The sequence below is a fragment of the Nesoenas mayeri genome (genome assembly GCF_963082525.1).
Source record: "Nesoenas mayeri genome assembly, chromosome: 17".
In the NCBI taxonomy this organism is placed as follows: domain Eukaryota; kingdom Metazoa; phylum Chordata; class Aves; order Columbiformes; family Columbidae; genus Nesoenas; species Nesoenas mayeri.
In genome coordinates this window covers 2,097,533-2,117,935 of record NC_137565.1, presented here as the reverse complement: position 1 = coordinate 2,117,935, position 20,403 = coordinate 2,097,533, and positions in this window count along the sequence as shown.

Here is a 20,403-nt window from a genome sequence, read left to right as displayed (position 1 = left end):
TGCTTGAACCACCGCTGTCAGTACCTTGTTGTTAGGCAAAGAGTAAGAGAGCGTTCCCCTCTGCTGTGGAAAAGCAATGGTTATTTGATCTTGGGCCTCTTCTGAATAATTTTGCTAAATCTAATTGCTCTGGATGTTTTACCATGGGCTTTTTCAGCAGTAGCTCTTTATGCAATGGGTGAAGCATGAGAATACAGTAAGGACCACTTCAAATATTTCTCATCAAGGCAAAGAACTCCAGGTAGATTACTGCAGATCAACCTGTATAAACCCTGAATATACACTGAGGCTCTTTTAAGTTAAAATATACTTTAAAAACCCCTCATGTTATGAAAGGTGACTATTAGAGAAGAGGTAGAGAGATCTGTTTAATTCACTGGTTCCCATCAATTCGTGATGAAACAAAAGATACACTGGAAAGGATTGAATCGTATTTATTACCACCTGTTAAGATTTCACATTACCAAAATGAAAGCTTCCTATACATTGAATTCCAACTCCGTACCTACATAAGCTATGGTTCTAACGTGAGTGATGCTGTTGCTGCCATGTGTTGCTTAAGTGAAACCAAGAAACTTGACTTTTCCTGATAATCGTTGCAAAGGACTCTGCAATGGACTGTGACGTTGGGTTGCTACTCACACTTCTGCTGGCGTGCAAACGACTTACCAACTTTGCACATATATGCTTCAGAGTGAAACCATAAGTGATAATGGCTTCCTGCAGTTGTTTTTCAAGTCGAAATCTCCTCTGAAAACAGAAAATGTATGTGAATTTCACTGATGAAGTATTGTACTGAGTGATCCTGTGTTGAGTGATAAGCAAGGGGGACTGGCAATGCCTCAGCTGTGAGATGAGCATTTGGGACCTGAGAGTCCTCTTCCAAAGTACATTGCTGGTTTCATGGATGACATAACCTCTGTATTTTATGTCATTTTCTTCATGACACTTAAGACACCTCTGTTCATTTTACATGCGTATTTGCGTATGTGCTTGTATCAAGTGTGACGCTGCCCTGAATCCGTGTCTGATTGCAGGAGGGTGCTTTAGGCACATGCAGAACACGAAGTGGTGGGTAGCAGATTGTCTCCCTTGGGCAAGATGAGACCAGCTGCTCAAGCACCATTTGTCTCCTCCTTTCTATTACTTTTATTGCAACCAAAGAAGCTGTTAAGTTGGGTGTATCCAGAGAAGCTGGGGTGGAAAGCGATCAGGAGGTCTCTGCAGCAGCAGTTGTCAGCCCCATCTTTTAGCAACTGTGGGAGTAAGAACAGCAGTAATAAGGGCTTTTGGTTCCACCTCCACACTCTCTCCCTCCTCCAGACTGAAGTGGGCTCATCCTGTTCTTTCTCCTGCCTTCCGAGGAAGGTGTTACATGACAGCAGCCGGGAGTATGGAAGAAAAAGTGGGGGCTGCTTTGAGGTCATCTTCAGTTGTCTCTTCATTCACCTGAGCAAAGCCGTTTGAAAGACACTTGGCCCTTGAGCCTTCGTATTTAACTTTTCCAAAACTCCACTTCCTGCCCGTGGCTTCCAATTTTCTCCCCCCATTCTCCCATTTTACTTCACAGAGCTGCCTCCTACTCCCCTTCTTCTCCAGCCCTTAGCTGGTTAGTTATCTGGCCAAGCTTCCCAGCTGTCCTGCTGTCCTAAAGACATCCCTACAGTAGTAATGTGATGTTTATCTCCGGACCACAGGATTTTGTTTCATTTGCTTAATTTGATCTGCTTTGCTTGCAGACCAGCCCCTGTCTGTGCAGTTGGCTGTGCCTAGGGAGAGTCACACAGAGCTGAACACCATGCTGGGCTGGATGGACCTTCATTCTGAAGCAGCACGGCTGCTTGGATTTTGTGCTGTGTTCAGAGCTATTGCTGCTTTGTGAGCTAGCGGGGAAGGAAACTTTTGCCCTGCGCTAAGCTCGTCTACTTAATGAGCAAAGGAATTCCAATCAATAAAAGAAAATAGCAGCAGATTTAGAGGAATTCCCTTGGGCCAGGTTGGTCAGCCCTTGTACAGTAATTTGCTTCTGTGCAGTTTAGGAAGAGCTTTTCCACTGGTGCTGGACACATGGATCGGAGCCGGAGCTTCTTAGGCTGGGGTTTGCTGTTCCTCATCACTGCTCCGTACACAAGCTCTGGACTTACCCTCTGGATAAGCCTGAATTTTGTTCTGAGACGACAAAGTGAGCCCTCCTGGTACACGCTTGTGATTCACCTTCCCTTTTTATTTGATGGCAGATTTATGAAGACAGCTCCTCTAGTCATCATCCTTGGCATTTATTTCAACATTAGATAGAATTTGTGATTAAAATCACGACTCTGATATTTTAAAGCAAAGTTCAGTGTGAAACAAAGCTTTATCTTGTGTTATGATGAGCTGCTTTATTTCTCGATTTTTCAAAGCTCCTCCCAAAAAACTTTTTAGTTTAAAGACTGTAGATTCAAAATACTTATTAATATTGTAAAGGGCTGCCTGTCACTCAGAAGCTATAAAAAAATTCTGAAATCAAAGTGAAATCGTTTTTTCATCAAAGCATAAAACCCCCTATAACTTTGGTACAATCTTTGCTGGTGATTTGCTTTGTTTGTAAGCCTACTTAAAAATAAACCCACATCAGTCGGTCCTCAATACCCAGATTTGCTGTCTGGCTCAGCTGGTAAAAAATATTAAATTTTAACATTTCTGGATTCTACTTCCAGTTACATTATTGATTTGTATGTGATTTTCAAAAATTTCAGCATGTCTGGCTTTTTTGAGAGTCCTCAATTTTTGATGCTTTCTTTTTGAGAAACATAATGGCTCACTGAAAACCTGTAGCTTCCTCCAGTCGCAACGACTGAACATTTTGCTGCTTCCGAAGCCGGTGCTTTTGAATAACACCACTCGTGAGCTCTATGTCAAGAAGCGTTGTAGCCAAAGAGCGGTAAAATGCATCTAACTCAATATTTATCAGGTTGTTTGAGAGTATTTGAGAAAGGTGGGCACTGAGGTGTACAGCATAATTCAGTGCCTTAGTTCGCTTGCTGATCAGCCACCTTCCCCCGAGAGTCATTAAGACGGTTCCTGAGCGCGCTTGTTGGTCTCCGATTACAAGAAAACAGTGTTAAGGCAACCTCAAAAAAAAAAGAAGTGGCTGACAAAATGTTTTCCCTTGGTGGAAATGAGCATCAAGTTACATTTCACTACTATTTGTTTGCTTTGGAAAGGGGGGGCAGAGATTTTCACCTTGTCCTTAGGGCAGCAATTTGCTCACCTTGCACTTTCTAGTACTGAAAACATTTGTTCGGATTACTGTGTTGTCATTTGATTTGTTCTGTTATTTATGTAGAGGTTGCTTTTCAGTAAACTCTAATATAATAATTGACACCATTTGTTCTGCTCTATAGATTATGTCAAATTGGCTGGAACGCACAGTAGAAAATTGGCTCTCCGAGTTGCTTTAAGTCACTAAAACTCCTGTTTAAAGGCAGTTAAGTCAATAGACACCAAGGCCTTTGCGCGGATGCCTCACTGTGATTACAGAACCTCCAAACACAGTGTTTGGAAATGGATCTGAATGTACTTCACTGACTCGAGGCTTCTCGGTAAAATCGTAATTCTATTTTCTGGCAGTGGCAAATTATGTTGTAAGGCACAAAAAGAGGGAGGTCAAGGACAAGGGAGCTGGGGTGCAGGTGATCCCAGGAACGAGTGAGGTGGGAACTTCGAGGTATCGGTCAGGTTGGAGGAAAGACGTTTGTGGGTGGAATCAGGCAGATTTGGGGAAGATTAAGGGTCTGCAGGAATTTGAATAGAGAGGGATCAATGGGACTTGTTGGGTCAGGGCAGTGCTGACTTGCTCTCTGGTACCACAAGTGCAGTGCAGATGCTTCCAGCATCGTTCAGGTCCATGAGCTGCTGCAGCGGTGGGACATTCCGCTTCCCAATAACAAAAAGCCTTTGAGAGCCAGAGCACTGGTCGAGTCTTTTCTTCTGTTGTTCTGTTGTATGGATTCCTCCTTTGCCTGCTGTCTCCTCAGGCACTAAGGCTCTGGAAATGACACTAAACATAGAAAAATGCAAAGATATCCCAAAACAATAATAATATTTATATGTATTTGGGGACCAGTTTCCAAACAATCACATGCAGTGTTTTGACGGAGTACTGAAAATATAGTGCCTTTTTAGAGGGATTCTTGAATCATAATTGGTTGTTTTTTCTTGTGATTAATTCTGCAGTAATATCGTCCTTGCTGTCATCAGTGTGACCTGTGTCCTCATCCTGTTCCGTATCCCACAAAGTGCACTGGCTGGAATATAAGGTTATAAATTTGAACTCCTCTGCTGTGGGTTTCAAATATTTCTCATCCAAGTAGAAATGCTTGATCTTAGATGATGTAATGGGATTTTCTGTAGATTACTTTAAATAGCTTTGTTCCCAGGAGCTGATTGTGAAGATTTTTGGGAGAAACCAAAATAGCAATAAAAGAAGCAAACAAACAAACAAAAAAAAACCCAAATGAACCAAACCCCCCAAGTCTGCAAACACATAGCAATGTATAACATTGTATGACTATTCAGAATTTGAGATTTATTTTTCGTGTAGTTCTGTTGAAGGTAGCAACACAAAATCTCTCTGAGAACTGATGAAAATATCTATTCTTTCGGTCCGGCAACAGTTGAAACTCTCAGCTGGCACTTCATGAGAACGTTTTTAACTTTCTGACTCTATTTGAGACCCAGGATCGTTGACACATCTGCAAGAACAGTGGAAATCTTCAACATGCATTTCCAGCACCAGGCTTCCTGTTTACATGGGGCAGGGGTAGTTACAGGATGTTAACACGTAGTTACTGTTCATGGTTAATGATACAATTGAGCCATCTCTGTGTCGTTCTCAGCCATTTAAAACTGTCATAAAATAACCCAAATAATGGCATGATCAAAGCGGTATAGCCGACTGCACGATAGTCTGGCTGCAGCATTTGCAACCATTACTATGGAGTACTATAAATATATTCAGAATAGTACAAAGAGATGTTTGGGTTACAAAAATTATAGTTCACACCAGGATAGAGTCATAAAATAAATATTCAGCTATGCTTGCTCTCCTTGAATCTTCCCATAAACTGTCTTTGGATGCCTATTATGATGTGCCTAATTCTTAGTAAACAGGTACTCAGCTTTTTTTTTGAGAACTGGGCTTCATTAAAGCATCACAAATCAAGCATACAAAAATTGAGGTGTCCACAATAATTAGAGAGCCTTGGATACTGAAGGCAGGTGATTTCTTCTTTCTGTGATACATGTTTTGCTGAGTCTGGATGATTTCAGAAAGTAGTGGTTTATTTTCCATGAAAAGCTTTTAGTTGTCATTGTACCGAGTGTTGCATAAGTCAATGATAAATCTGATATCCTTTCAAACCCGAGCATTGGAAGGTTTTATAGTTTAAAAGAAATCACAACGAGGCGTGAGTGCTGACTTTCATGACTTCTCCTTTGAGACCCAGTGTATTTCATCATTGATGTGAAGCATGTAGTACAAAACAAGATGGCCTGTTTTCATCCTTGGTATAATTCCACTAAAGTAAAAAGCCTTATGCCAGGAATGAATTTGTCCCTATGTAAAAAAGGTCTTTGCTCTTCCCAAGAGAAGACTGAAACTGGGTTCTGTCTGTTTTCATCAACTCTCTTTATCTCACATCAAGAGGAGCTGATTGAACACAAGGAATTCCTAATACGAGTCACTTGTCATTCAGGCTCTTCTGGTTGAGGATATAGCGTTTCCAGCTTGCTTTGCCACAGTGAAAATTACCTTTTCTAACAAGCCCAGTGACTGAACATGAAGTTGGCAAGTGTGCTCAATTTCTCTATGTCATAAGTAACACTGAAGTGATTTTGAGGTGTGAATATAAATAAATCTTAACAATGGTGTTTTCTTCTAAATGTATTTGTTGTATTGGGATGAGTCTTCCACGCTTCATTCACTCCAAACTTGACTGCAATAGCATACAAGGAATAACAGAAAAGATAACACGGCTTTTAGATTTTAGCTGATCATTTAGCTGAAGAGATTTTTAATTGGCATATACTCGAGAACAATATTCACTGCATGCATCGCTCACCACGTACATTTTATTTCTTTTCTAGTGTATGCTAGCTACTAAAGTGATGGATATTAAACCATTTCCTTGCTAGCTTCCAGATATATAACAATTTTATAGCTATTTTACATTACAGCAGTTTGCTCCTCAAACTAAGTGGAGTTCTTGTACCTTTCTCTGGATCTTATCACAAAGGTGTAACTTACAGGTAGACTTTGACTTTCATTTGTGGCCATCGGTAGTGGGAATATTCAGTAGAGGCAGAGCACCCTTTTTTTAATGACAATACAAGAGAAGCAAAAGGTAGGAAATATCTAACATGATTGGGGTGGTTTTCCTTGCCACATTTCCATCATTTTCCTCCTTGGTACAGTAAGAACCCTTCCAAAACCCTCTGACAGAAGCAGCCACTGCTGTTTGCTATAATTGGACACTGGCAGAGCCTGAAAGGGACATCGGTTAATATTAGTGAACAAGAAAAACTTTCAAAACGTTCACTATTGCAATTTATTTCAAGTTGAGTTCAGAAATTTAGGAGGAAAATAAGTGATCTAAATCCACATGGGCTGATATACCCTCTAAATTTGTAATAGATCTGAATAATTTTTATATTTTCCTTGAGAACAGCATTTGAAAGAGCAGATGTGAGCGTCGTTATCCTAATGACACCACACAAGTCTGGGCAGTCACAAAGGCTTTCTCACATACTCAAACTGTCTAGGGAGAATCTAATTTGCTGTCGAGGTCTAATACCAAACAAATGCTTTTCATTAAGGAGCTGCATGAAACAGTATCAGTCTAACAAGAGGACTAGGCCTTTGAAATGTAGACAGAGTAGCTCCTCAAGGTAACATCCATTGCCTTTAATTGAATCTGCCCTGAAAAGAGCAGTTTCCTTGGCAGATGAAAACAAACTTTTACTGCCATGCTGCTTCACCCCTCCACCTTTTACCTTCCCACGTTTGGCATTGGGGAGGCTGTAAGAAAATTAATACATTTTTCCTAAGCGTTACAAGACCTTACACTGGGATCATAGCATTATAATTGAGCTTAATGGTGGCAAGATGTTAAAAAGAGGGTCTGAACTGCAGCAGTCTTGTTGGGATACAAACTATGGGCCCTTGCGCTGCCACCCACTCATCGGAACCAAGCGCATCCATTACTGGAACCAGGTCCAAATTTCTGATGTGCTGCTTTCTCTTGGAAAGCTTTGGCTTTGTAGCCTGTGCATGACAGCTGACTTCTAGATAGTCTCTTATCTTCCTTTGGACTAGTGTAATAAAGTATAGTAGAATCATGAAATGAAAATGCATCTGTTGCAATGAGATTAAGTTACTTGGTGAGTTACACAAAAGGAAAAACCATCGTTTTGGATCATGAACCATGATTAATGTTTTTCGAAGTCTCATCTGTGTAGGCATTATTGTATGGCTGGAAAGAGAACTGTATTCAATTCTGGTTCTCCTAAGAAAGGTTCAAGGAATAAGACTTTATCCTCTCTGTGAGCTGTCAAGACGTTCTGCTGCACAGCGTTTCTCCGTCAGAGCTTGGAAATTGTAGGGGAGGGACAACAAATAAATAGATTCCCTCTAGACGTTAATAAGCTATGGTTATAAACCACCAGACTCAACTCTTAAATTCTGTAATCAGCAGCTGCCATGCATTAACACATTGTTCATTAACTGCTTGTAATTTGAACTTGAATGTAGAAGAGTGTATGTTTCCGCAGCGCAGGCTGCTGTGTGTACGATGGCTGCTCCGTTTGGGGTGTTAGAGACTCACAATACAGAAGCAGAATTTCACATGAGCCAGAGAGGAAGCCACTGATTCTGACAGTTATTATCATCAAGACCATCAGGATATTGTATTATCCACCATTGTGATATGAAAATGTTTGGACATAAAGGTGCATTTACTTACAGTGTTTCTCTGCTACCAGCCCAGTAAAGTTGATGGAGATGGAGTTTAAAAGGGGCGATCAGGTAGTAAAGAGGAGTCAATCACTACATTTGTCTGCACTGCACAACAGTGTTGGTTGGGAGTCCCCATTCTTTGCCTTCCCAGGTTCTCTTGGCTTCTAATTTCTTTAGCTTTTTAAGCTTTGGTTTTCTATTGCGCTTTTCCAGCATCATAACACAAGTTTCAGTGGAAATCAACACATTTGGGTTGGCAGACGTGTTCCTTCACTGGGGCAGTCAGCAAAGAAACATACAGTTTTGTAGGAGGAGATAGAGACACTTGGAGGTAAAAGATTCCATGAAGTTTATATTAATTTCTCTTAGAAAAGAAAGTCTTCTAAATTTACAAGTCATGAAATGCAAAACATTGCACTCTAGGAAATCGGCTATGGCATAAAAAAAAGATATTACATAAGAGATTTAGCATCTCATAGCAAAGTGTCATTTGTAATTGGAATGTATTATGAAAAATGTGAAAACAACTTGAAACTGGAAAGTGTGTTTTCCTGATCATCACGAAGAAATATTCCGCTAAGTGGCCCAGTGTTAGTATAGACTTTCACAGCGTATTCTAGTGAACCTATTTGTCAGTCCTGCAGTTTTAATGAGCAGCAACACCCTAAAAACTTCTGGGTTCTTTTTTGTTGGTCTTGAATAGTGTTATTTTCTATGGCTTTTCTGGAGTAAAAGCTTGTTTTACTTCTTTGAGAATAATCACTACACTCAGTGAAGAGCCTTCCGAAGTGCGTTAAACAAGATTTAAACCTGCAGCGAGGATATTGCAGGAAGGTAATATCCAAGTTTAGTCTCAGCAACTAAAACTCTGTCTTTTGCGGGGATTTTTCTTCAGCGTGCGATAAACACAGCTCCAAGCCTTGGTGAAGAATGTGTTTTGACTAATTCTAGTTTTATGGGTGTCAGTTAAGAATACCATGCGCCTTGATGTCAGAAGCTGCTTCTTTGTACTTTGTGGCCTCGTAGTTAGCAGCTTGTCAAACTAGGGGGTGGTTTTCTGTGGCTGAGTTATGTCTTATGTTTATTGGGGATTTTACACCTGGACCATGAAAGCTCCCTAACAAATGCGGATCTGATTTCAAGTGCAGCATCCTCAGGATTTCTGTTTGATTCTTAGGCTCCCGTGTGAGCAATAGAAGGGCACATGCCAAACCTGGTGATGAATTCAAAATGCAGGCTATCTAGAACTAAACCCAAATCTCCATACATGTGATAGAAAAGGATTTTCGTAGCATTTTCCTTCTGTTCACTAACGTGGTTTACACCTTACTGTATGCATGAATGTGCTTTCCTTTTCCTTTAAGTATGCAGCTTGCTACTTTCTGGTAGCCTCATACCAAAACCAAGAGCAGTCCTGAACAGAATGGAAAGACGGTTTATGGAATTTGATTTAAAGCTGAAACTTGAACTGAAAGTGAAGGAAAACGCTTTTTGTGTGTGTCTCATATCTGTGTGCAAAGGGACCTCCTTGGACCATTGCCTGTGTTCTGATGGGTGTTTTTCTTTGGCTGGGAATTTAAAACAATGAAAGTCCACGGAAAAGAGTAGGTTCTTAGCGGAAGGAAAGAAATAAAGTCATTGAACATCACAGCACTGTGGGAAGTACTGCACATAGAACCTGGTTCTGTGCTGAGAGCTGGTATATCTTTGCAGGTAAACTGAACTGCTGGTCAAGCTCTTTTCTATGTGAACAGTTTAGATTGATTTCTGGTGAAGAAGTATTTGCCTCATTTGTGTTTCCTCTCGTGCTTGCCCTGCGTGTTGACTGCCTGTTTCCTGGGCAGGATGGCAACGCAGGGTGGCTGATATTGCAGGTCTGTGTGCTGAGCAATTCGCGGCCGTTCTGTGGGTACTACTATTGCCACAGGCAAAAAGATGATCCTACAGCAAACCTCAGAACACAGCAACCCCGTGTGCCTCCAAATGTTGGGTCAGTTTTGGTGGAGTATTCCTGGGACTGCGTGGAACTCCGGTTATGAACCAAAATACCTCTATGGTATGCACTGCGTAAGTGGTGGGGAAGAGGGAGATGATCAAAGGAGATGGTGATCAAGGATCTTATTTCTTACCTTTATTTAGTTCTTGTTGCTACATAAATAGTGCAAATATAAGGGCAGTCATAGGGATTCCAGTCTTCCCTCAGCTATGAATATATTCTAATAGATTTACTCAGTTATACCAGAGACAAAAACTGACAGAAGTCTTTATTATAGCGGATCTTGTGCAACAATTAAACAACTCCAATAGACTTAAATTATTTGAAAGATTTATAGTATGGCTACCAAGCTTTGTACTGCTCTAGGACCTGAATTAAAACCATCCTTTGGGCAGTAGCATTGCTGGATAGGAATGGGAAGGTGGGCAGCTTGAAAAGAAAGAACAAAGTCATAGTTCCAGTGGCTTTAATTTGTTAAAGATCTTGTTGAGGCTATAAAACTTTACCAGGTACTGTAGTCTCTTAGTTTAAGGAGGGAGGTCTGGTCACTTCATACCAAGCTGTTGTTTCAGTTCCCAGCCTTGAGGTTTATAGGCTGTCACGTGTTGAGCTATTCCTGAACCACGAGTTTGAGGTTGCCTTTCTTCTCTGTCCTGCCTTATATTGACAGTAACTGCTTGGACCTGGAAGCAGCTCTGCCAAATCCGTAGCAGCATTTTGTATGTTCTCTTGGAAGAGAGAAAGGGCTTTGTTTTCTTTTTCTGCCATGCAATAATTCAAAAGAACAAAGCAGCCAGGAAGCACAGATTTTTTTGCTTTTTCGAAGCACCATCTCCTTCTAATAATATGCCTAATATCTCTAGCGTTCATCAAAGGATTATTTAAAAGAGCCAGAGCCTGTAGGTGTGATACTAATTATACAGGTGAAGATGGATGTTATGCTAGGCCTAAGTGTCTGGCTTATTGATGATGAATGTAAGAGGATAAGGCAAAGCCAAGGCCACACCAGGAACACTTCTGGTTTGCATCTCAACTTGCTCTTTGGCACCTCCACTCCCAAAGCCCACAAGCGGACGTGTGTCATAGTCTTAAGCTGACATATATAGGGTCTGAATTACAGGTAGTTCAAATAAATGCAGAGACTATCATTTCAGCAAGCTTTGGATCAAGCCCAGGAGCACAACGCATTGCAGAGACAGGCAGAACACGGAGTCACATTGGATCTTTCTAATTCATAAAGATATATACATTTGCACAAGGACTGATGCAGAGAAGCAGGCTGGCAGGGCCGGCTCCCTACCCATTTACCCTTCTTGCATAAATCTTCCCATTAGTCGCCTTGCAAAGCACATTCTCCCAGGAGCAATGACTGTTAATGGGCTGACGTAGTTCTGCCCAGGGAATCACGTCTGTGTTTGGGCTCCTTTCGGTACCTGGATAAGGAAACCTGCAGAGACTGCGCAAAATACAGCCAGTGCCTTCTAGCCAGAATGAGTATTCCTTGCTCTCAGTAACGGAAGAGCTTGCAAGATGCCTCTTACTTCTAAGGGAAAACAAAAGAAAAGCTTTTTCAGTTTTCTAGGAACTCTCACAAGTCCCTTGAATTCAGTTCACAGCCAGTTAGTGCAAATAGAAAGGAAAATCTCAGAATATTGGTGAAAAAAAGAAAAAAGAATAGCAACTTCAGAGAAGTTCATATCTGGCCTTTGGAGGGCAGTGAATGGATGTGTTTTCCTGAATTCCTGCCTTCTGTATCTACATTAGCTTCAGAGAAGTTACAGGAGTGAGTTTGACCCATTGTTTAGTAAATTGGAATTAGATATCTTAAGCTGCCACTCTGGTTCCCTTATCACCTGTGTGAAGAATTTGACAGTCTCTATTTTAAAGTGTTATTAATAGAATTTTTAAATTACACTTATGCTTGAATGAACTAAAAGCTTCCACATGACAAATTGATATGAATGGTTTTAATAAACAGAAAATGAGAAGTAGGCTCATCTGTCCCTGGGGGCTTAGCCGGTCCCATTCATTCTTCTTATTAAATCTTGTCTGCATGGCACAGTTGTTTGCATTGATTGATCACCTGCTTTAGCCCGTAAAGTTGGGTGAGTTTCTCTTGTGCTACTGTTTGATAAGGCGCTGAGATCCCAGGCTTGAAGTATCTCCACAAAGATTATTAGATGCGGACCAAAACTTTCCTTGGCTACATGAAGCTAATTATCAGGGGAGACTGGACGGCAACGGATGAGTCAGAAATGTTCCAGCTTAGCCTATGTTTTGTCAGTATAAAATGCTTCTAGCTAATTCATTTGGCGAGAGATTAGAAGCTAAACAAAATTAAGTCCGTGCTTCTTTTTTCTTTCCCTCTTTTTGAAAAAACAGACTGCGATATCAGCTAAATAGTGAGAAAATCAAAGTGAACTACAGGAACAAAAGCAAGCATTCCTCGTTTCTCTTTTACAGATAACCCCCACTACATAATAGCAGGCTTTTGTTTGGAATAAATGCTGTAAAGTTTTTGACCTTTGTCAGCAATCATTCATCATAAGAGTCAAGAAGGGATGTGTCTAATCTCTGCTTTACGTTTGACAGAGTGTTTTTATAAATACTTTTTCTAGAATTGGGACAAAAGATTCTGCAGGGATACCTGGGACCAGCAGAAATAGGGAGATTATGGTAACTATATAATTTCACTGTTCTGACGTGGAAAAGCAAAATGGGAAGGAAATAACCAAACTGATGATGAAACTGTATTTATTCCAGTAACATAAAGTATCATCTAATTGAATTTGCAGTTAAAACTTTAATAAAGCTAAACCCAAGGCCAGTGAAAACATTAAAGCATTAGACTAAATTCTAGATTCCGTAACTGAACAAAATTATGGTTGCTGGAGCAACTTCCCACTTGTGTCACAGACTTTGATTCACTGCTTAGTTTTTAATATATTCTGTTTTGGAGACAGAATGTAAGAGGGACTCCATTCCTCAGGATGAAATTCTCCATTGTGCATCACTTTGATATTGCTTAAAGAGCTTAAGTGATGCACAAGCCTTGTTCAGGCCCTTACAGAAAGATGATCTTAATTTATAGTAGATGACTTATGCCTGAACTCAAGCAGACTATTTTAGATAATAAACTGCATGATTTGGATTCTCCTGTCACATCAGGGTAGATGCACATCTGTGTCATTACAATGTACGATGAAGTATCCCACCCAACTGAACAAGCCAATGCTGATTACAAAGGGGGAAGAGATACTCTCATGACCTCACATTGTCCAAGTATTGATTGGATTAATGCCCTCTGACTGCTGGTAAATAGAGTGTAACTAAGGAAACTCTTTAAGCTATGGATAAGGCTTAAATAATTTAAGGTTGCCAGTCTTCCTATGGATCATCATCTGTCCTAAACCAGGCATCATAGATGGAAATTCTTGGTCTACATAATGGAACTCATCTGGATCTGACACTCAGCCCTGCGGTTGGATCTCACCGTAGGCTCCAGAGGTGTGTTTGAGCATCACCCCTCCTGCTACACAGTCCTGACTCCATGTAATCAATAGGAATTTTGCTGTTGATTTCTGTGAAAGCAGATTTAGCTGGTTGTGTCTGGAAGACTAATAGCCCAATTTCTCAGAAAGCTTGTGGCGGCTCACAGGACGCAGCTAAACGCTTGGCTTGGGTTTGCTCCTGTATTCTACTTGGCAACGCAAACATCAAATGCTAGAAAGTAAAAAAAAATAGCATTTACACTCATAACATAGTATATATGGGGACATTTAATGAATCAAGAGGCAAAACTGACTGTCAGGCAGTCTGAAAATAAGTAGCTTGAAATCATAATCATTCCAAGTGTGTACTTTGATATTTGAGTGGTAGTTTGCCAAGCAACGTAGTGGAATGGCATAATGGAAAAGATGACAACATCGACGTTGTTGTGACAGTGTCTGATTGTTATTTGTGTGTAATTTAAGGAGTAACCTAATCTTCTGTGCTAACACACATCAAAGAACCAAGAAATCAGTGTTGCCAAAGAGAGGGCAGTTTTATAATTTCCAGACTGTCATTCTTTCAATACAATTCTGGTACAAGCTATCATTAATTTTGTGTCTAAAGTACATGCTCGATGCAGCTCACTTGCCTTCCCTTCACAACTTTTTCTCCACTAACCTTCTTTATACCCCTCCGTTTCTTCTTCTTTATGTATCACCTATAGTTAAAGGATGTCATGGGACACGGTTGCATTAATCCTATGTAAAGAAATGTAATGCGGTTAATATATGGTAAGATAAATAAGATTGTACTTTCATCGTTATGTCTGTGCAAGATAAGGCAGTGACCAACTATTTTCAAAACATTGTCCTGCCCTTTTAAAATGATATTTACCATTTTAAAGCTGCAAACCACTTTAATAAGCAAGACATAATTAATCCCAGACTAGCAAAGACTTACAAGTAGCTTACCCATACCAGAAGACCCTGTAGGCATTTCAGTGCCCAATACATGTGCACATAGGTATTTATTTATAAAACACACATGGTTGTAGATGTTATATGCATATACATTCTAGTATTTAGGTAAACAGTTAATTCAGTTTGCGTTTTTACTGTTGGTGTTCTAAATAAATCTGTGTCCAAAAACATGGATCACAGCTATGAAATTCGCTTATGGAGTTAAAAAAGAACTTCTCAAACTACAGAGGACTGGCCTTGCTTTTACCAGGATGGTGTTGTATGAGCATCTGAAGTAACGTGTATGTACACAGAAACTGAAGAATATTTGTCTCACAAACACATGCAAGTAAAAGCACACATGTACATACACGGAGAGGTACACATTGTACACGTTGCTTTATGTATCCACTCTCACAGGCCACGCTGCTGGTTCCAGAAGCAACACCAGCTCAACGTTACGCGCTGTTTCGGTGTTAAAAACCTGTGAATTTTCTCAGGCTCGGTTTAGAAGGCGACTGAATTTCCTGATCCAGTTCACACACGACCCCACCGGCAGCTGCGTTAGCGAAACCGGTGGAACGTGCCCCCAGCCTGGGAGCAGCACCAGGGAGGAACGCGTTAAATCAGCATCGCTGCTGCAGACAGCGCATCCCCAACCGCAGCCTTGCACATACACACACGCTTTAAAGTACAACCTTTCTTTTGCATATAATAAGGGAATTCTGACAGCGTATTGGCACACCCACTAGGAACAAAGCTGAAACAGGCACTGTCAGCTGCCCCGGGGCATTACATCAGAATAAAAGATTGAAAGGTGTGCTGTGGGGATGATTCATCTACCTGAGGCTTAGACCAGGTGCTCTGCAATTAAGTGCATTAACCTGCAGCTGGAGTGAGTTCAGAGTGAAGGTTAGCTGTTCGCAGTTCAATTGCTTTAAAATCTGTGCTGGGGATTATATTCAGTTATTTGTATGGCTGGTTTTTTTCTTGGTGGTTTTTTTTGGCTTTTTTTTTTGTCTGGCTCTGCTGAGAGGTTGAAAAAAAAGGGAGTGCTGTCTGTATGTTGAGCTCAAATAATATTTAATGCAGAGTATACAGGAATTCTCCTTTTAAAGTTGGAAGGAGGAATCACAAAATGACATTTAAAGCTAGGATATTTATTTTGGAATATCCACTGACTTGGGGTAGGTGGAGAGAGACAGATGGCTTTGAACAGCAGAATGCTTACAGGGATAACCCTTTCTCGGTTTTACAGAACATGGCAGGGCTTTAAAAATGTGCCTGCCTTAGCACATGGACAGACTACATGATCTCTTTTGAAATCTGCACAGGATCTTTTTACCCGCTGGGTTTAATTTCAGAATCCAGTGCAGTCATTAAAGAAAATAAAATTATGTTTGTTCTTTCATCTGGAGCACAGAGCAGTATCAATTTTTCATTCCCTCCTCCTTTGCATTTCCCCTTCCAAAAAAAGATGTAGAGATGGAGGAATTCACCCTATAGCTCCCCTAAAATTTCTGATCTTCAACAGCTGCTTTGAATTGATTCTGTATACTTGGTTGCCTAATGTGTGCAACATGTAATACTGTTTCTGTGCTCTTGAGATTGCCAAAACTGGAATATTATGTGTATGGAACTTGCAATCGATTTTAAAAGTTCTGTCTGTATCTTCCCAAATGTCTGAATTCTCTGATTGCTGTCTCATGAAGTAATACTATATTCCAACATTACATGGTCTGAGCACTTTCTGTACACTAACATTAAGCAGAATATTTGTCATTTAAAGACAGGGGAAACACAAAGTTAGACAACAAGCTTGTGCACACAGAGGCATTTTCCAGTAATACTGGATCATTATATCAAGCCACGCTGCTGTCTGTGTACTTCCCTAGATACAGGTATTTCAGACTGAGCAGGTCTTTTCTACCACCTTGTTTTAATAACTTCCAAAGAATAATAATATTTTCATAATAATAGGGGGAAAAAAACACCCTGAACATCTGTGTGTGATCTAAATGTAACGCTTCCTTGCCATATTTCGTACTGCTCTAAGTTCACTGTATAGGAGAGTTTCATGTATCTTACTCTGTGCCCTACTGGCAGTTTGTGGATTTGAGCCACATTTATTCTCAGTCTAACGCTCTACCATTTCTATCAAATTCCTGCTTTGACATGGGGAATACAGTCTTGTCAGGTCGTGTATGATGAGTTCTGTTCCAGGATAAAAGAGGTGATTAGATTTTGTGACATGAGGATGGACTGTGGTTTAGGCAGGGAGTGAACGTGTGGTTCAAACAGCCAACACACACCCTGGCCTAAAACGCAGCCTAACCAGGTCTGTCTTGTCCTGGATTAGAGTTTGTGTCAACCAGCCACAATTAGCTTTTAGTGTCATCAGATGAGAGAATGTCCTGCAAACACATCATCTGTGGCTCTTGGACAGAATCAACTTTTATATGTGACCTTCATGCTCATTTGGTGAAATTTGACGTGCTTGCCTTAACTACTGTGTTGGTCTCTCTCGTGTCTCTTGCAAGATACACGAAGCATCTCTCTTTTTTTTTGCGATCTGGAAATAATAAATAGCATTCCAAACAATGGTATTTAAATGTCTCACTTTTTGTGCTTGCTTCAGAGAACGTGTGATTACCATCACACCCTTAAAATTAAAATGCCAGATGGAGGATGTCCAAGAGCAACATAGAGCGGTGATTAAACCCATATCATCCATTCATGGTACCTAAGAATACAAGAATGTTGGGTGCATATGCAGGTCAGGCTGAAAGTCCATCTGCCCTCCAGCAGATGCCCAGGGCACAGGTAAAATGGGGAAGACACCAAGCGACACGTCTGTGCTGAACTGATGTGGAACACATGGGAACCTGCTGTGTGGCTGCAGCGGTCGCAAAAGTCCTTGATTGTCTGTAAAAAGCTGCTCCCTAACGTGGATATTCAGTGGCTTTCAGTAGAACACTTGCTGTTCTTCATTGTGCTTAATGAGAAGTACACACCAGGTAGCACACGAGCAACTCTTCAGCACCAAATTAATGTGCGGTTACCAGGGTTTATTCTCTATTTTGGCATCAACAAAGAATCCACTGTTGCAAGGAGACAAGGTGGCCAGTTCTAGATGGACCACGTACCCCCTATGTGCTTTCAAACCTGGCTTTGGAGTGTTGTCCAGTGAATAACAAGTGCTGCTAAACATCTGAGAAAGAAAAAGATTCACCTAAGACACGGAGCAGGGTTTGGATTAGAATGACAGAATTTTACTTTTTACTACGTTCTTCTATCAGTTTCTCTTGATTATAGAAGGACTTACCTACAATACTACACAAGAATATTAAAAGCATTAATTAATCCACACTTGCAAAAGACTGAGACACAGGTGTCTGTTATAGTTGGTTTTAAAAGGCTTTCATGAAGAGAACTGAACTGGAGGCAGGAAGGCAACTTATGCCAGGATTGTATTCTACATGCTGAGAAGGCTGATGTATCAGGCTGTGGTTTTATTATAGTGGTCTCTATCAAGCTTGAGAGAAGGCACATTGCAGGTTTCCAGACTGATTTTTTTTTTTCAGAGTTTTAAAAAATAATGTTAGAGTAAAAACTTTCCAAAGAGATAATGTGCTAAATCAAAGAAAACCAGCCTAGTATTAGGAAAGTAAACGTCTCCTACCCGTCTTCTGAAAAATGCATTGAAAAGCTTTATTCAGAACTTCAGAAAAGGGTGTTAGTGTGGCCGCCACCACCTTTACTGTGAAGTGCAATACAATATAACATGTGGTGCTATAAAAGAGCTCTGTTGGATAAAAAGGCCTGAGAGATCTTTACCATTTACTTAATGAACATATGAGAATCCCGGTACCCTGTGCGGCGGGCAGAGGAGCTGGCTGGGGCCTCTGTGGTGTGAACGTGAAGTGTCAAAGACAAGGACAAAGGGAGGACATGGCAGAAGCTTCTGCGTTTCAGCTGGTGTATTGTAACACTCTCGGGCTGCAGCTGGGCCAGAGTGGCCCTTGCGTGAGGCTATAAATCACTTTCCAGCCCTCTCCCAGCAGGCTTTTGTCCTTCCTCTGAGGATTACTGCTATTAATTTGACATTTAGGTAGGCAGATAAAACTGGGTCAAGGACTGTTACATGTTAAAATTCATACTATTCTTAAATCATGCATTTAAAAGTTACCTTAAGACAACAGGGTAAGTTAGAGATGGTGAAAAGACGTGAGGGTTCACGTAGGGAGGTCTGGAATTTTAGCCTCCCTCCCAAACTAGGAAACCATCTTAAATGCATTAAATAGAATTGCTAACACAAGTTCCCCACTACGTTAGTTTTCCCTATGTGGCAGTTTAGAGACTGCAGAAAAAAACTCTAAAATTGTTCATTTCTTCTTGTATGGGACAAACATATAGGCATGATGAAGTGAGGCACTGCAAAAAGATAAACTACTCTTCTGAAGTGAAAAAGCCCATAGAAATAATATCGGTATAATGAATGGGTTTGGAAGGTGAAGGATAAAGAGAACTGAGTTGTCTATTGCATCGTACCCAGGTGATGTACGTTGTATAAAATAGTGCCCAGAAGTGTCGGTTCCAGCGTCTGGTGGATCCAGCGCAGCAAGAACCATCCGGAGGCTGAGCCGGCCGGGGTCGCGCTGCTCCGGAGGCGCATGGGATGAGGTGCACACTCAGACGTGAGGGACGGAGCTGCTCAAAGGTCTCTTTTATCTTGGGAAGGAAAAGGGGGGAAGTTATGGATGGAAAAAAAAAAGGGAGGAAGTGACTGGGAGACAACTAATTAATCCTCGCTATCATATGCGGCTTTCACTGTGTTTATGGCTTTATGAGTCTAGATTGGGCTGCGAGATAAGCAAATAGTGCACGCAAAAAGAATAATGAATGAAGTTTATCGAACGGTGTATATAAGAAAAGAAAAGCTGTGTGCGCTTTCTTTTTCACTAGGCCTGTCCTTGTTTTTACTCTATAGAGATTTCTGTTGTGGCCTGTGCCTTAAACTGATAATATCCCTGTAATATTAGAGTATAAACTAAAAGGATATTCTCCTGCCTTTGTGTAATTTTAGAATTATTTGGTTTATTTCTGACCCAGAATCTTTTTTATTCTATTTTGGCTTTAGTTTTGTTTGTTGTTTCTGTTCCTAAGAGGAGAAAAATACTGTATCTTTAAATTAGGAGTAGCTGAATAATGAATCTTGGGCAGTGAAAAGGCTAATGTGCTGTGGAAGAGAAGGAGTTTAATCTAATTTAGTTGGAGGGTGTCTGTCTGTGGTGTTGTTTTCTGGACTGTGGGAATAGAGGAGGGAAGCTGCCCCAGTGAATGGTTCCTCCTGAGCCAGAAGCAGTGGGGAGTCCCTTAGATGCCACTGATGCGAAGCCAGGCCATGAAAAGGGGATTAAAGAAATGTTCTGATTTGCAATTCACACTAATGCACCCCGTCGAACCTTTGGTAATATTTCAAACCACATTTCAAGGGAAGTGCCCTTAAAATAGCCAGCTAAATTGTATTAGAGCAATACTATACAACCCACTCATCCATTTATGATTTGGTTTTGTTTTTAATTCTTTTAACTGTTGGTGGTGGTGGCTTTCTAAGGTAATTAAAACTTTTGTGCATTGTGAGTATTCGCACTTGCATGGGAATATTCCTGAGTATGCCCGGCCTATTAGGCAGAGGCATTTATTTAAATATTGGAGATAAACTGCTACAGAGATCCTGTGGCCAGGGAAAAAAAACCCAATCTGTTTAGTTTAAAAAGTAAATGTTTTTCTGCATGCCATTTAATTTCACATCCAGTGGAAATGCAGTAAGAATAAAATTGCTGAAAGAGTTAGCAGCTTTCTTTTAGTGCTTGTGATCTTTCTCTTTTACAGTTGCTACCTTCTGTATGAATTTTTTAAAAAATATGTATGTTGGAATTGGTTACAAGAATGAAACG